This window comes from Arachis hypogaea, chromosome 17 (assembly GCF_003086295.3).
Source record: "Arachis hypogaea cultivar Tifrunner chromosome 17, arahy.Tifrunner.gnm2.J5K5, whole genome shotgun sequence".
NCBI lineage: Eukaryota > Viridiplantae > Streptophyta > Magnoliopsida > Fabales > Fabaceae > Arachis > Arachis hypogaea.
The window spans coordinates 97,547,101-97,561,782 of record NC_092052.1 but is presented as its reverse complement, the minus strand read 5'-3'; the positions used below and the strand labels follow the sequence as shown (position 1 = coordinate 97,561,782).

At 38.2% G+C, this 14,682-nt stretch overlaps 2 non-coding genes across 2 annotated transcripts; both read right to left on the bottom strand.

Moving 5' to 3' along the window:
• Positions 1–4,838: 4,838 nt before the first annotated feature.
• Positions 4,839–4,945, bottom strand: LOC112767795 (small nucleolar RNA R71). The gene has a single exon (XR_003185236.1). It is a non-coding gene; the product is annotated as a small nucleolar RNA R71 (small nucleolar RNA).
• Positions 4,946–14,247: 9,302 nt separating this feature from the next.
• Positions 14,248–14,354, bottom strand: LOC112768553 (small nucleolar RNA R71). Its single transcript, XR_003185966.1, has one exon. It is a non-coding gene; the product is annotated as a small nucleolar RNA R71 (small nucleolar RNA).
• Positions 14,355–14,682: the final 328 nt, after the last annotated feature.

Genomic DNA, 14,682 nt, shown 5'->3' with positions numbered 1-14,682 from the left:
AACGTTGGCCCATCATTTCTTTCTTCCACGTTAGCATCCACGTTAATGTAATTAACGTGGCAACTAACATGGGCAATATTGGCTTAGTCCAACGTTAGTGACAAAGGTGAGTGTCACTAACGTTGGTGATTCCTTGCTCCTCCCATGTTAGAGTCCACGTTAATGTAATTAATGTGACTCTTAACGTGGCCAATTGTGCCCTTTTGGAACATTAGTGGTATTCACTTTTACCACTAACGTTGGAGCTTCCCTTTTCCTCCACGTTAATGTAATTAACGTGGCTACTAACGTGGCCTATGATGGCTTTCGAAGGCGTTATTGGTGATCACTTTTTCCATTAACGTTGCAAGCTAGCTCCCATTCCACGTTAGTGGTCACGTTAGTTAGACTAACGTGGCTTTAACGTGGCTCTTCCTTGCTTTCTTTGTCCTGAAATCAAGCAAATAAAGTGCATCAAAGCTTGGTTCTAAATCATGAGATCATGCATCATCCATTTTATCATTCAATTCATGCATAATTCTCATAAAATCATGTAAAGTTCACAATGTTTGCTTGAATTAAGATGTAAGTGAATATCTACCCAAAACTTGCTTATTTACTAAGAAAATGCATGAAACTACCCTAAAACAGTAAAGAAAAGGTCAGTGAAACTGGCCAAAATGCCCTGGCATCACAATACTAAACTTAAAGCTTGCTTGTGCCTAAGCAAGTACTGAAACATAAGAATGATGAATGAAAGAACAAGAGAAATAAGTTCTTATTATAGAAGTAAAGCTCTTGGTTTATGGGGTTTCATGCATAGCAACTTAGGTTCATTCCTTTACTGGTTTCCAGGTCCTTATCATGCTCTTGAATGCTTGCTTGATTGCATCTTATGAGATCCTTATTCTTTGATCCTCCCTTTTTTTCTTAGGGTTTATTGCATCCTTAGGCTAAGTGCTCTGTGAGGGGGCAACTCTTTAAAGTAAGCTTTCATCCAGCACTCCCGAACCAGTTGGTTCAAGGTGCTAGGTGTTGAAACACCCCTAAGGGTTTACTGATGAGCGGATAATTTATACGCTTTTTGGCATTGTTTTTACATAGTTTTCAGTATGATTTACTTAGTTTTTAGTATATTTTTATTAGTTTATAATTAAAATTCACATTTCTGGACATCACTATGAGTTTGTGTATTTTTCTATGATTTCAAGTATTTTCTGGCTGAAATTGAGGGACTTGAGCAAAAATCAGATTCAGAGGTTGAAGAAGGACTGCAGATGTTGTTAGATTCTAACCTCCCTGCACTCAAAGTGGATTTTCTGGAGCTATAGAACTTCAAATGGCGCTCTCTCAATTGCTTTAGAAAGTAGACATCCAGGGCTTTCCATTAATATATAATAGTCCATACTTTAATTAAGGATAGATGACGTAAACTGGCGTTGAACGCCAGTTCCATGCTGCATTCTGGAGTCAAACGCCAGAAACAGGTTGCAAAGTGGAGTTAAACGCCAGAAACAAGTTACAAACTGGCGTTCAACTCCAAGAGAAGCCTCTACACGTGTAAAGCTCAATGCTCAGCCCAAGCACACACTAAGTGGGCCCCGGAAGTGGATTTCTGCATCATTTACTCATTTCTGTAAACCCTAGTAACTAGTTTAGCATAAATAGGACTTTTTACTATTGTATTTACATTTTTTTGAACATCTTTAGTTTAATCTTTAGATCACGTTTGGGGGCTGGACTCTCGGCCATGCCTGGACCTTCATCACTTATGTATTTTCAACAGTAGAGTTTCTACACACAATAGATTAAGGTGTGGAGCTCTGCTATTCCTCATGAATTAATACAAAGTACTACTGTTTTTCTATTCAATTCAAGCTTATTCCTATTCTAAGATATCCATTCGCACCCAAGAACATGATGAATGTGATGATTATGTGACGCTCATCATCATTCTCACTCATGAACGCGTGCCTGACAAACACTTCCGTTCTACATGCAAACAGGCTAGAATGAATATCTCTTAGATATCTAATACAGGGGACCGAGTCCGAGATATTAGAATCTTCGTAGTATAAGTTAGAACCGATGGATGGCCATTCTTGAGATTCAGAAAGTCTAAACCTTGTCTGTGGTATTCCGAGTAGGATCTGGGAAGGGATGGCTGTGACGAGCTTCAAACTCGCGAGTGCTGGGCGTAGTAACAGACGCAAAAGGATAGTAAATCCTATTCCAGCATGATCGAGAACCGACAGATGATTAGCCATGCAGTGACAGCGCATTGGACCATTTTCATAGAGAGGATGGGATATAGCCATTGACAACGGTGATGCCCTACATAAAGCTTGCCATGGAAAGGAGTAGGAATGGTTGGATGAAGACAGTAGGAAAGCAGAGGTTCAGAGGAACGAAAGCATCTCTATACGCTTATCTGAAACTCTCACCAATAAATTACATAAGTATCTCTATCCTATTTTAATTATCTTTTAGTACACTATAATCTCTTAATACATTTGAATCCGCCTGACTGAGATTTACAAGGTGACCATAGCTTGCTTCAAGCCGACAATCTTCGTGGGATCGACCCTTACTCACGTAAGGTTTATTACTTGGACGACCTAGTGCACTTGCTGGTTAGTTGTGCGAAGTTGTGACAAAGAATTAAGATTATGAACGTGCGTATAAAGTTTTCAGCGCCGTTACCAAGGAATGGAACCGTCACGATTTCTGCGCACCAAGTTTTTGGTGCCGTTGCCGGGGATTGTTCAAGTTTGGACAACTGACGGTTCATCTTGTTGCTCAGATTAGGTAATTTTATTTTATGTTTAAGCTCTTTTATTTCTTATTTTCGAAAAAAAATCTATTTTTCTTTTTTTCGTTTTTCCCAATTAATTTTTGAAAAATACAAAAAAAAATTTACAAAATAATAAAATCAAAAATATTTTTTTGTTTCTTGCTTGAGTCTGGAGTCAACTTTTAAGTTTGGTGTCAATTGCATCTTTTTAATTTTCTAAAAATTATTTTCGAAAATTTCATGCATTGCATTCTTCATGATCTTCAAGTTGTTCTTGGCCAGTCTTCTTGTTTGATCTTCATATTTTCTTGTTTTGTGTCTTTTCTTGTTTTTCATATGCATTTTCAATTTGTTAATGTCTAAAGAATAAAAATTTTAAGTTTGGTGTCTTGCATGTTTTCTATTCTTGAAAATTTTTCAACAATAAGTTCTTGGTGTTCATCTTGACATTCAAAGTGTTCTTGGTATTCATCTTGATATTCATAGTGTTCTTGCATGCATCACATGTTTTGATCCAAAATTTTCATGCATTGAGTCTTTGGGTTGTTTTTCTTTTTCTTCATTGAAAGTTCAAAAATAAAAAAATATCTTTCTCTTATTTCTCTCATAATTTTCTAAAATTTGATTTGATTTAGTCAAAAATTTTTAAAATTTAGTTATTTCTTATGAGTCAAATCAAATTTTCAATTTAAAAATCTTATCTTTTTCAAATCTTTTTCAAAAATCAAATCTTTTTCATTTTTCTTTCATAATTTTCGAAAATTCCAAAATGATTTTCAAAAATATTTTTCTTATCTTATTTCATAATTTTCAAAATCTTTTTCTTGTGTTTATGTCATATTTTCGAAAATATTACTAACAATTAATGTGATTGATTCAAAAATATTAAGTTTGTTACTTGCCTATTAAGAAATGTTCAATCTTTAAATTTTAAATCATATCTTTTAGTTTCTTGTTAGTCAAGTAATCAACTTTAATTTTCAAAATCAAATCTTTTTAAATTTCTTTTTCAAATCTTTTTCAATCAATCCTATCTTTTTTCAATCACATCTTTTTAAATTTCAATCACATCTTTTTCAAAATTAATTTCAAAATCTTTTCTAACTTCTTATCTTTTCAAAATTTATTTTCAAATCTTTTTCAATCAATCTTATCATTTTGTTTCAATCATATCTTTTTCAAAACTACCTAACAAACTCTCTCTTTCTAATTTTCGAAAATCCTTTCCCTCTTTTTCAAAATTTCTTTTTTTTTTATTTAACTAATTGTTTTAATTTTTAATTTAATTTGATTTCAACTTTAATTTTAGAAATTTAACTTTAAATATCATTTTTAATTTAATTAATTTTCGAAATTCCATCTCTCTCATCTCCTTCTAATTATTTATTTATTTATTTATTTACTAACACTCATCTTCCTCTTGGTGTTCGAATTTCTCTTCTTCTATTCTTATCTTCTTCCACTCACATAAAGGAATCTCTATACTGTGACATAGAGGATTCCATATTTTCTTTTTTGTTTTCTTCTTTTTCATATGAGCAGGAACAAGGATAAGAACATTCTTGTTGAAGCTGATCCTGAACCTGAAAGGACTCTGAAGAGGAAGCTAAGGGAAGCTAAAGCATAACTCTCTGGAGAAAATCTGACAGAAATTTTTGAAAAAGAAGGAGACATGGCCGAAAATAACAACAATGCAAGGAAGATGCTTGGTGACTTTACTGCACCTATTTCCAATTTACATGGAAGAAGCATCTCAATTCCTGTCATTGGAGCAAACAACTTTGAGCTTAAACCTCAATTAGTTTCTCTGATGCAACAGAACTGCAAGTTTCATGGACTTCCATCCGAAGATCCTTTTCAGTTCTTAACTGAATTCTTGCAGATCTGTGATACTGTTAAGACCAATGGGGTTGATCCCGAGGTCTACAGGCTTATGCTTTTCCCATTTGCTGTAAGAGACAGAGCTAGAATATGGTTGGACTCTCAACCTAAAGACAGCTTGAACTCTTGGGATAAGCTGGTCACGGCTTTCTTAGCCAAGTTCTTTCCTCCTCAAAAGCTTAGTAAGATTAGAGTGGATACTCAAACCTTCAGACAAAAGGAAGGTGAATCCCTCTATGAAGCTTGGGAGAGATACAAAGAACTGACCAAAAAGTGTCCTTCTGACATGCTTTCAGAATGGACCAACGTGGATATATTCTATGATGGTCTGTCTGAATTATCAAAGATGTCATTAGACCATTCTGCAGGTGGATCCATTCACCTAAAGAAAATGCCTGCAGAAGCTCAAGAACTTATTGACATGGTTGCAAATAACCAGTTCATGTACACTTCTGAAAGAAATCCTGTGAATAATGGGACGCCTATGAGGAAGGGAGTTCTTGAAATTGATACTCTGAATGCCATATTGGCTCAGAATAAAATATTGACTCAGCAAGTCAATATAATTTCTCAGAGTCTGAATGGATTGAAGGAATCATCCAACAGTACTAAAGAGGCATCTTCTGAAGAAGAAGCTTATGATCCTGAGAACCCTGCAATAGCAGAGGTGAATTACATGGGTGAACCCTATGGAAACACCTATATCTCTCGTGGAGAAATCATCCAAATTTCTCATGGAAGGATCAACAAAAGCCTCAACAAGGCTTTAACAATGGTGGAAGAAACAGGTTTAGCAATAGCAAGCCTTTTCCATCATCCACTCAGCAAAAGACAGAGAGTTCTGAGCAGAATCCATCTAGCTTAGCAAATATAGTCTTTGATCTATCTAAGGCCACTTTAAGTTTCATGAATGAAACAAGGTCCTCCATTAGAAATTTGGAGGCACAAGTGGGCCAGCTGAGTAAAAGAGTCACTGAAACTCCTCCTAGTACTCTCCCAAGCAATACAGAAGAAAATCCAAAGAGAGAGTGCAAGGCCATTGATTTAACCATCATGGCCGAACCTACAAGGGAGGAGGGGGACGTGAATCCCAGTGAGGAAGACCTCCTGGAACGTCCAGTGATCAACAAGGAGTTTCCCTCTGAGGAACCAAAGGAATCTGAGGCTCCTCTAGAGACCATAGAGATTCCATTGAACCTCTTTATGCCATTCATGAGCTCTGATGAGTATTCTTCTTCTGAAGAGAATGAAGATGTCACTAAAGAGCAAGCTGCCAAGTACCTTGGTGCAATCATGAAGCTGAATGCCAAATTATTTGGTAATGAGACTTGGGAAGATGAACCTCCCTTGCTCATCAATGAACTGAGTGATCTGGATCAACTGACATTGCCTCAGAAGAAACAGGATCCTGGAAAGTTCTTAATACCTTGTACCATAGGCACCATAACCTTTGAGAAGGCTCTATGTGACCTTGGGTCAGGGATAAACCTCATGCCACTCTCTGTAATGGAGAAACTGGGAATTTTTGAGGTACAGGCTGCCAAATTCTCATTAGAAATGGAAGACAAATCCATGAAACAGGCTTATGGACTAGTAGAGGATGTGCTAGTAAGGTTGAAGGCCTTTACATCCCTGCTGACTTCATAATCCTAGACACTGGGAAGGATGAGGATGAATCCATCATCCTTGAAAGACCCTTCCTAGCTACAGCAAAAGCTGTGATTGATGTGGACAGAGGAGAATTGATCCTTCAACTGAATGAGGACAACCTTATGTTTAAAATCAATGATCTCCTTCTGTAACCATGGAGAGGAAGCATGAAAAGCTTCTCTCACTGCAGAGTCAACCAAAGCCCCCACAGTCAAACTCTAAGTTTGGTGTTGGGAGGCCACAACCAAACTCTAAGTTTAGTGTTGAACTCCTATATCCAAACTCTAAGTTTGGTGTTGGAATCTCAACAATGCTCTGAACATCTGTGAGGCTCCATGAGAGCTCACTGTCAAGCTATTGACATTAAAGAAGCGCTTGTTGGGAGGCAACCCAATGTTATTTAATCAATTTTATTTTATTTTCTCTTTATTATTTTGTGTTTTATTAGGTTGATGATCATGTGGAGTCACAAAAACTACTAAAAAATCAAAAATAGAATGAAAAATAGCATTGAAAATAGCACACCCTGGAGGAAGAGCTTACTGGCATTTAAACGCCAGTAAGGAGCATCTGGCTGGCATTTAACGCCAGAACAGAGCATGAAACTGGCATTAAACGCCAGAAATAAGTAGCAGTCTGGCGTTTAAATGCCAGGATTGCACCCAGAGGAAAGCTGGCGTTAAATGCCAAAAACAAGCTCCATTTGGGCATTTAACGCCAGAAACAAGCATAGAGCTGGCGTTTAACGCCAGAAACAAGCGTGGAAGTGGCGTTAAACGCCAGAATTGCACAATAAGGGCGTTTTACATGCCTAATTGAGGCAGGGATGTTAAGTCCTTGGCCCCACTTGATCTGTGGGCCCCACAGGATCCCCTCAGGATCTATGGACCCCACAGGATCCCCACCTAACCCTATTCTCTCCTCTTCACACCTTTACATAACTCTCTTCCCCAAATGCCCTTCACCAATCACTTCAATCACTCACATCCATCTTCTCTTGCCCATAACCCACCTACCTTCAAATTCAAAATATTTTCCCTCCCAAACCCAACCCTAAATGGCCGAACCCTAAACCTCTCCCCAATTCTATATAAACCCCTCATTCCTTCTTCTATTTCACACAACACAACCCTCTCTTCTTACATTTGGCCGAAACCTACTCTCTCTCCCTCTCCTCCATTTCTCTTCTTCTTCTACTTCTTTCTTTCTTCTTTTGCTCGGGGACGAGCAAACATTTTAAGTTTGGTGTGTAAAAGCATAGCTTTTTGTTTTTCCATAACCATTTATGGCACCTAAGACCAGAGAAACCTCTAGAAAGAGGAAAGGAAAGGTAATTGCTTCCATCTCTGAGTCATGGGAGATGGAGAGATTCATCTCAAAGGTCCATCAAGACCACTTCTATGAAGTTGTGGCCAAGAAGAAAGTAATCCCTGAGGTTCCTTTCAAGCTCAAAAGGAATGAGTATCCGGAGATCCGACTTGAGATTCAAAGAAGAGGTTGGGAAGTTCTCACCAACCCCATTCAACAAGTCAGGATCCTAATGGTTCAAGAGTTCTATGCAAACGCATGGATCACAAGGAACCATGATCAAAGTGTGAACCCAAATCCAAAGTATTGGCTTACTATGGTTCGGGGAAAATACTTAGATTTCAGTCCAGAAAATGTAAGGCTGACGTTCAACCTGCCAATGATGGAAGAAAACGCATGCCCCTACACAAGAAGGGTCAAATTTGATCAAAGGTTGGACCAAGTCCTCATAGACATATGGGAGGAAGGAGCTCAATGAAAAATTGACTCAAAAGGCAAGCCGATTCAATTAAGAAGGCATGACCTCAAACCAGTGGCTAGGGGATGGCTAGAGTTTATTCAACGCTCAATCATTTCTACTAGTAACCGGTCTGAAGTTACTATAGACCGGGCCATCATGATCCATAGTATCATGATTGGAGAAGAGGTGGAAGTTCATGAGATTATACCTCAAGAACTCTACAAGGTGGCTGACAAGTCCTCCACTTGGGCAAGGTTAGCCTTTCCTCACCTCATTTGCCACCTCTGCAATTCGGCTGGAATTGACATAGAGGGAGACATCCTCATTGAAGAGGACAAGCCCATCACTAAGAAAAGGATGGAGCAAATAAGAGATCATGGACCTCAACATGAACATGAAGAAATTCCTCACCATGAAATCCCTGAGATGCCTCAGGGGATGCACTTTCCTCCACAGAATTATTGGGAGCAAATCAACACTTTCCTAGTAGAATTAAGTTCTAACATGGGACAACTAAGGGTAGAGCACCAAGAGCACTCCATCATCCTCCATGAAATTAGAGAAGATCAAAGAACTATGAGGGAGGAGCAAGAAAGACAAGGAAGAGACATAGAGGAGCTCAAGAGCACCATTGGTTCTTCAAGAAGAGGAAGATGCCACCCTCACTAAGGTTGACTCATTCCTTAATCTCCTTATTTATTTATTTTCCTATTTTTCGATTTTTAAGCTTTATGATTATTTATATTTGTGTCTTTACTATATGATCATTAGTGTCTAAGTGTCTATGCCTTAAAGTAATGAATATAAATCCATCACCTCTCTTGAATGAAAAATATTTTAATTACAAAAGAACAAGAAGTACATGGTTTCGAATTCATCCTTGAAACTAGTTTAATTATTTTGATGTGGTGGTAACACTTTTTGTTTTCTGAATGTATGCTTGAACAGTGCATATGTCTTTTGAATTTGATGTTTATGAATGTTGAATATGTTGGCTCTTGAAAGAATGATGAAAAGGAGAAATGTTATTGATAATCTGAAAAATCATAAAAATGATTCTTGAAGCAAGAAAAAGCAATGAATACAAAAGCTTGCAGAAAAAAAAAGAGAAAAAAATAGAGAAAAAAAGAGAGAAAAAGCAAGCAGAAAAAGCCAATAGCCCTTAAAACAAAAAGGCAAGGGTAATAAAAAGGATCCAAGGCTTTGAGCATCAGTGGATAGGAGGGCCTAAAGGAATAAAATCCTGGCCTAAGCGGCTAAACCAAGCTGTCCCTAACCATGTGCTTGTGGCGTGAAGGTGTCAAGTGAAAACTTGAGACTGAGCGGTTAAAGTCAAGGTCTAAAGCAAAAGAAGAGTGTGCTTAAGAACCCTGGACACCTCTAATTGGGGACTCTAGCAAAGCTGAGTCATAATCTAAAAAGGTTCACCCAGTTATGTGTCTGTGGCATTTATGTATCCGGTGGTAATACTGGAAAACAAAGTGCTTAGGGCCACGGCCAAGACTCATAAAGTAGCTGTGTTCAAGAATCAACATACTGAACTAGGAAATCAATAACACTATCTGAATTCTAAGTTCCTATAGATGCCAATCATTCTGAACCTCAATGGATAAAGTGAGATGCCAAAACTATTCAAGAGGCAAAAAAGCTACAAGTCCCGCTCATCTGATTGGAGCTAAGTTTCATTGATATTTTGAAATTTATAGTATATTCTCTTCTTTTTATCTTATTTGATTTTCAGTTGCTTGGGGACAAGCAACAATTTAAGTTTGGTTTTGTGATGAGCGGATAATTTATACGCTTTTTGGCATTGTTTTTACATAGTTTTCAGTATGATTTAGTTAGTTTTTAGTATATTTTTATTAGTTTTTAATTAAAATTCACATTTCTGGACTTCACTATGAGTTTGTGTTTTTTCTGTGATTTCAGGTATTTTCTGGCTGAAATTGAGGGACTTGAGCAAAAATCAGATTCAGAGGTTGAAGAAGGACTGCAGATGCTGTTGGATTCTGACCTCCCTATACTCAAAGTGGATTTTCTGGAGCTACAGAACTCCAAATGGCGCACTCTCAATTGCGTTGGAAAGTAGGCATCCAGGGCTTTCCAGAAATATATAATAGTTCATACTTTGATTAAGGATAGATGATGTAAACTAGCGTTGAACGCCAGTTCCATGCTGCATTCTGGAGTCAAACGCGAGAAACAGGTTGCAAAGTAGAGTTAAACGCCAGAAACAGGTTACAAACTGGCGTTCAACTCCAAGAGAAGCCTCTACACGTGTAAAGCTCAATGCTCAGCCCAAGCACACACCAAGTGGGCCCCAGAAGTGGATTTCTGCATCATTTACTCATTTTTGTAAACCCTAGTAACTAGTTTAGCATAAATAGGACTTTTTACTATTGTATTTACATTTTTTTGAACATCTTTAGTTTAATCTTTAGATCACGTTTGGGGGCTGGCCTCTTGGCTATGCCTGGACCTTCATCACTTATGTATTTTCAACGGTAGAGTTTCTACATACCATAGATTAAGGTGTGGAGCTCTGCTGTTTCTCATGAATTAATACAAAGTACTACTATTTTTCTATTCAATTCAAGCTTATTCCTATTCTAAGATATCCATTCGCACCCAAGAACATGATGAATGTGATGATTATGTGATGCTCATCATTATTCTCACTTATGAATGCGTTCCTGATAAACACTTCCGTTCTACATGCAAACAGGCTAGAATGAATATCTCTTAGATATCTAATACAGGGGTCCAAGTCCGAGATATTAGAATCTTCGTGGTATAATTTAGAACCCATGGATGGCCATTCTTGAGATCCAGAAAGTCTAAACCTTGTCTGTGGTATTCCGAGTAGGATCTGGGAAGGGATGGCTGTGACGAGCTTCAAACTCGCGAGTGCTGGGCGTAGTGACAGACGCAAAAGGATAGTAAATCCTATTCCAGCATGATCGAGAACCGACAGATGATTAGCCATGCAGTGACAGCGCATTGGACCATTTTCATAGAGAGGATGGGATGTAGCCATTGACAACGGTGATGCCCTACATAAAGCTTGCCATGGAATGGAGTAGGAATGGTTGGATGAAGACAGCAGGAAAGCAGAGGTTCAGAGGAACGAAAGCATCTCTATACGCTTATCTGAAACTCTCACCAATAAATTACATAAGTATCTCCATCCTATTTTAATTATCTTTTAGTACACTATAATCTCTTAATACATTTGAATCCGCCTGACTGAGATTTACAAGGTGACCATAGCTTTCTTCAAGCCGACATTCTCCGTGGATCTACCCTTACTCACGTAAGGTTTATTACTTGGACGACCCAGTGCACTTGCTGGTTAGTTGTGCGAAGTTGTGACAAAAAATTAAGATTATGAACGTGCGTATAAAGTTTTCAGCGCCATTACCAAGGAATGGAACCGTCACGATTTCTGCGCACCACTTACTCCCTCAAGTCTCTCTTCCCCATACATGCACACCACATGCACATGGTTTGTTATTTTCTTTCCTTGAGGCCTTGGTGTCCAGCACCTCTTTGGGTTACTAAATGTTCTGTAGCAAGGTTGCTCTTGAGAGTTGATTTTTAGTTGATAATCCCGGGTTAGTTAACCCAAGTTACCAAGTGATGAAGCACTCCTAAGAACTTATTCATCTAAGCAGATCCTTGGTACAGGATCACCACAGACACATCCCTCAAGATTTAAACCCTTGGTGCCTAGCCTTATTTCTTATTATTTCTTTCTTTTTCAAACTCTTATTGTTTTTTTTTTTGTTTTTCTTATTAGGATCTTGTTGTTTGGTTAATCTCATAGAATGTGCTTTAATCATGTTCTTCAGTACACATAAGTGCCCTCATACCTTATAGGTGATCCAACTTAGCTAATCTATTATCCCACCACCAACCTTGAGAACTTACTCCACAATATGAACCCCACTCTGGTTTTTCTTTTCATAACATTCTCTTTCATTAAATTCAAAGGGCAAGCATACAAGTAGGATAAAAATAAAAACAGGTAACTTGGTGATGCCAGGGCATCTTGGCCATTTTCACTGACCTTTTCTTTACTATTTTTAGGTTAGTTTCATGCATTTCTTTAGGAAATAAGCTAGTTTTGGGTAAATATTCACTTATGCCTTGACTCAAGCATACATTGTGCATTTTACATGATTTCATGAGGATTTTGCATAAGTTTAGTGACAAATATTATGTTGCATTACTCAGGACTTGGACTAGAACTTTGATGCACTTTGTTGCTTGATTTCAGGACCAAAAAGAAGCAAGAAAAGGGGAGGTAACTTGCAAAGATTAATGAGAAAAGTGATTGCCAATAACACTCTCAAAAAGCCATCAATGCCCACGTTAGAGAGTCATGTTAACCAAGTTTTATGATATATTCTCCATCTTTGTTTTCATCTTCAAGAGCTATGAACAACTAAACCCTTTTCATTGGGTTAGGGAGCTCTGTTGTAATTTGATGGATCAATACTAATTTTCATTGTTCTTCTTCTATCTTTCCTCTTGATTTTACTTGAAAGCTTTCGATCTTCATCCAATTGAGTAGTTATCTTGGAAGAGAAGCTATTCAAACTTGGATCTCTTTTGAACTTTGGAAGAGGAATGAAGAGATCAAGCTAGAAATGCTTTCTCATGCTGGACCAAATTGGGTTTGGATGGGTATGTGACTGTAACCCTCTCAATAGTTGGTTTGGGAAATGCATGTGGTATAATCAGTGACCATACTTCATCTCTTCTCATGAGCAATTGACCAAGGAATTGGCTATTGATCAAGATTTGAGAGATTGAATTGTAAGGAATTGTAATTCAATCACTTAAGATTGCCAAGGAGATCAATGAGTGCATTGATTGAGGAAGAGATGAAAATGAACTTGATCCGGAGAATTGCAATATCTCCTAAGCCCAATGAACTCCCCATTTCTAATCTTACCCATTCTTTTTAATTTCTGCGATTTACTTTTATGAGCAAATCCCCCATTCCCATTTACAATTCTGCAATTTATTTTCAGTCATTTACTTCCAGTCCTTTAATTCTAGCATTTACTTTTCTGTTATTTAAATTCCCGCCATTTTATTTTCTATAACTCTCAACCCAAATTCTGGATTCGCTCAACTAGAACATTCTTCTAATTAAAGTTGCTTGATCAATCAATCCCTGTGGGATTGACCTCACTCTATTGTGAGTTTTTACTTGACGACAACTTCGGTACACTTGCCGAAGGGAGATTTATTGAGAGACAAGTTTTCCACGCATCAAGTTTATGGCGCCGTTGCCGGGGATTGATTGTGCATCAACAATGATTAGATTGGAAGATCACTAGATTGAGCGTTTTTTTTGTGAATTTCATTTTTCTGTTTGAGTGATTTACTTTATGTTTTAGTTAAACTTCTTCCCTTCTCCCTCTACCCGTTTGTTTTTCCTTGTTATTTTTAATTCTGTTTGCTAACCCACTAACTGTTTGATATATTGCATCACCCACAACTAACAATAACTCTGACACAAATACTGTCTGCACCTATTTTCTCTACTTGTACTTGTTGGTTGTATGACAGGGAGAAGAAGCGGGGCTTCAACTTCCTTTGATTCTGAACCAGAAAGAACCTTCCTTAGACTAAGGAGGGAGGCAAGAGGAAAACGAGTAGTTGGTGCTGAAGAAAAAGAGGAACAGTTTGAGGAATACTTTGAACCAAACATGGAAGAAAACATGGAAAATCATCATGAAGAAGAGACTCACAACCATGGCAGAGGAGGTGGAGCAAATCATGCTGGGGAGGATAGAAGAGTTTTGGGCTCTTACATTAATCCAAACCCAGGCCATTGTGGAAGTAGCATCCAAAAGCCAACAATCCATGCCAACAACTTTGAACTTAAACCACAGCTCATCACCCTTGTTCAGAACAACTGTTCGTTTGGAGGAGGTGTTCAAGAAGATCCCAACCAACATTTGACCACCTTCCTGAGAATATGTGACACAGTGAAATCTAATGGTGTTCATCCTGACGCCTATAGATTGCTCTTATTTCCCTTCTCACTCAGAGACAAGGCAGCCAAGTGGCTGGAATCCTTCCCAAGGGAGAGCTTAACAACTTGGGAGGATGTGTGAACAAATTCTTAGCAAGATTCTACCCTCCTCAACGAATCAATAGGCTGAGAGCTGAGGTTCAAACCTTCAGGCAACAGGATGGTGAGACTCTGTATGAAGCATGGGAGAGGTTCAAAGACTTAACAAGGAGGTGTCCACCTGATATGTTCAACGAATGGGTCCAGCTACACATTTTCTATGAAGGGCTCTCTTATGAGTCAAAGAAGGCAGTAGACCATTCATCTGGAGGGTCCTTGAACAAGAAGAAGACCATTGAGGAAGCCATAGATGTTATTGAAACAGTAGCAGAAAACGACTACTTCTATGCTTCCGAAAGAGGGAACACAAGAGGAGTGATGGAGCTAAACAATGTAGACGCTCTGTTGGCCCAAAACAAGCTCATTACCCAGCAGCTGGCTGACCTCACCAAGAAGATGGAGATGAACCAAGTAGCAGCAATCTCCACATCATCAACAACACAAGAAGGAGTAAACCAA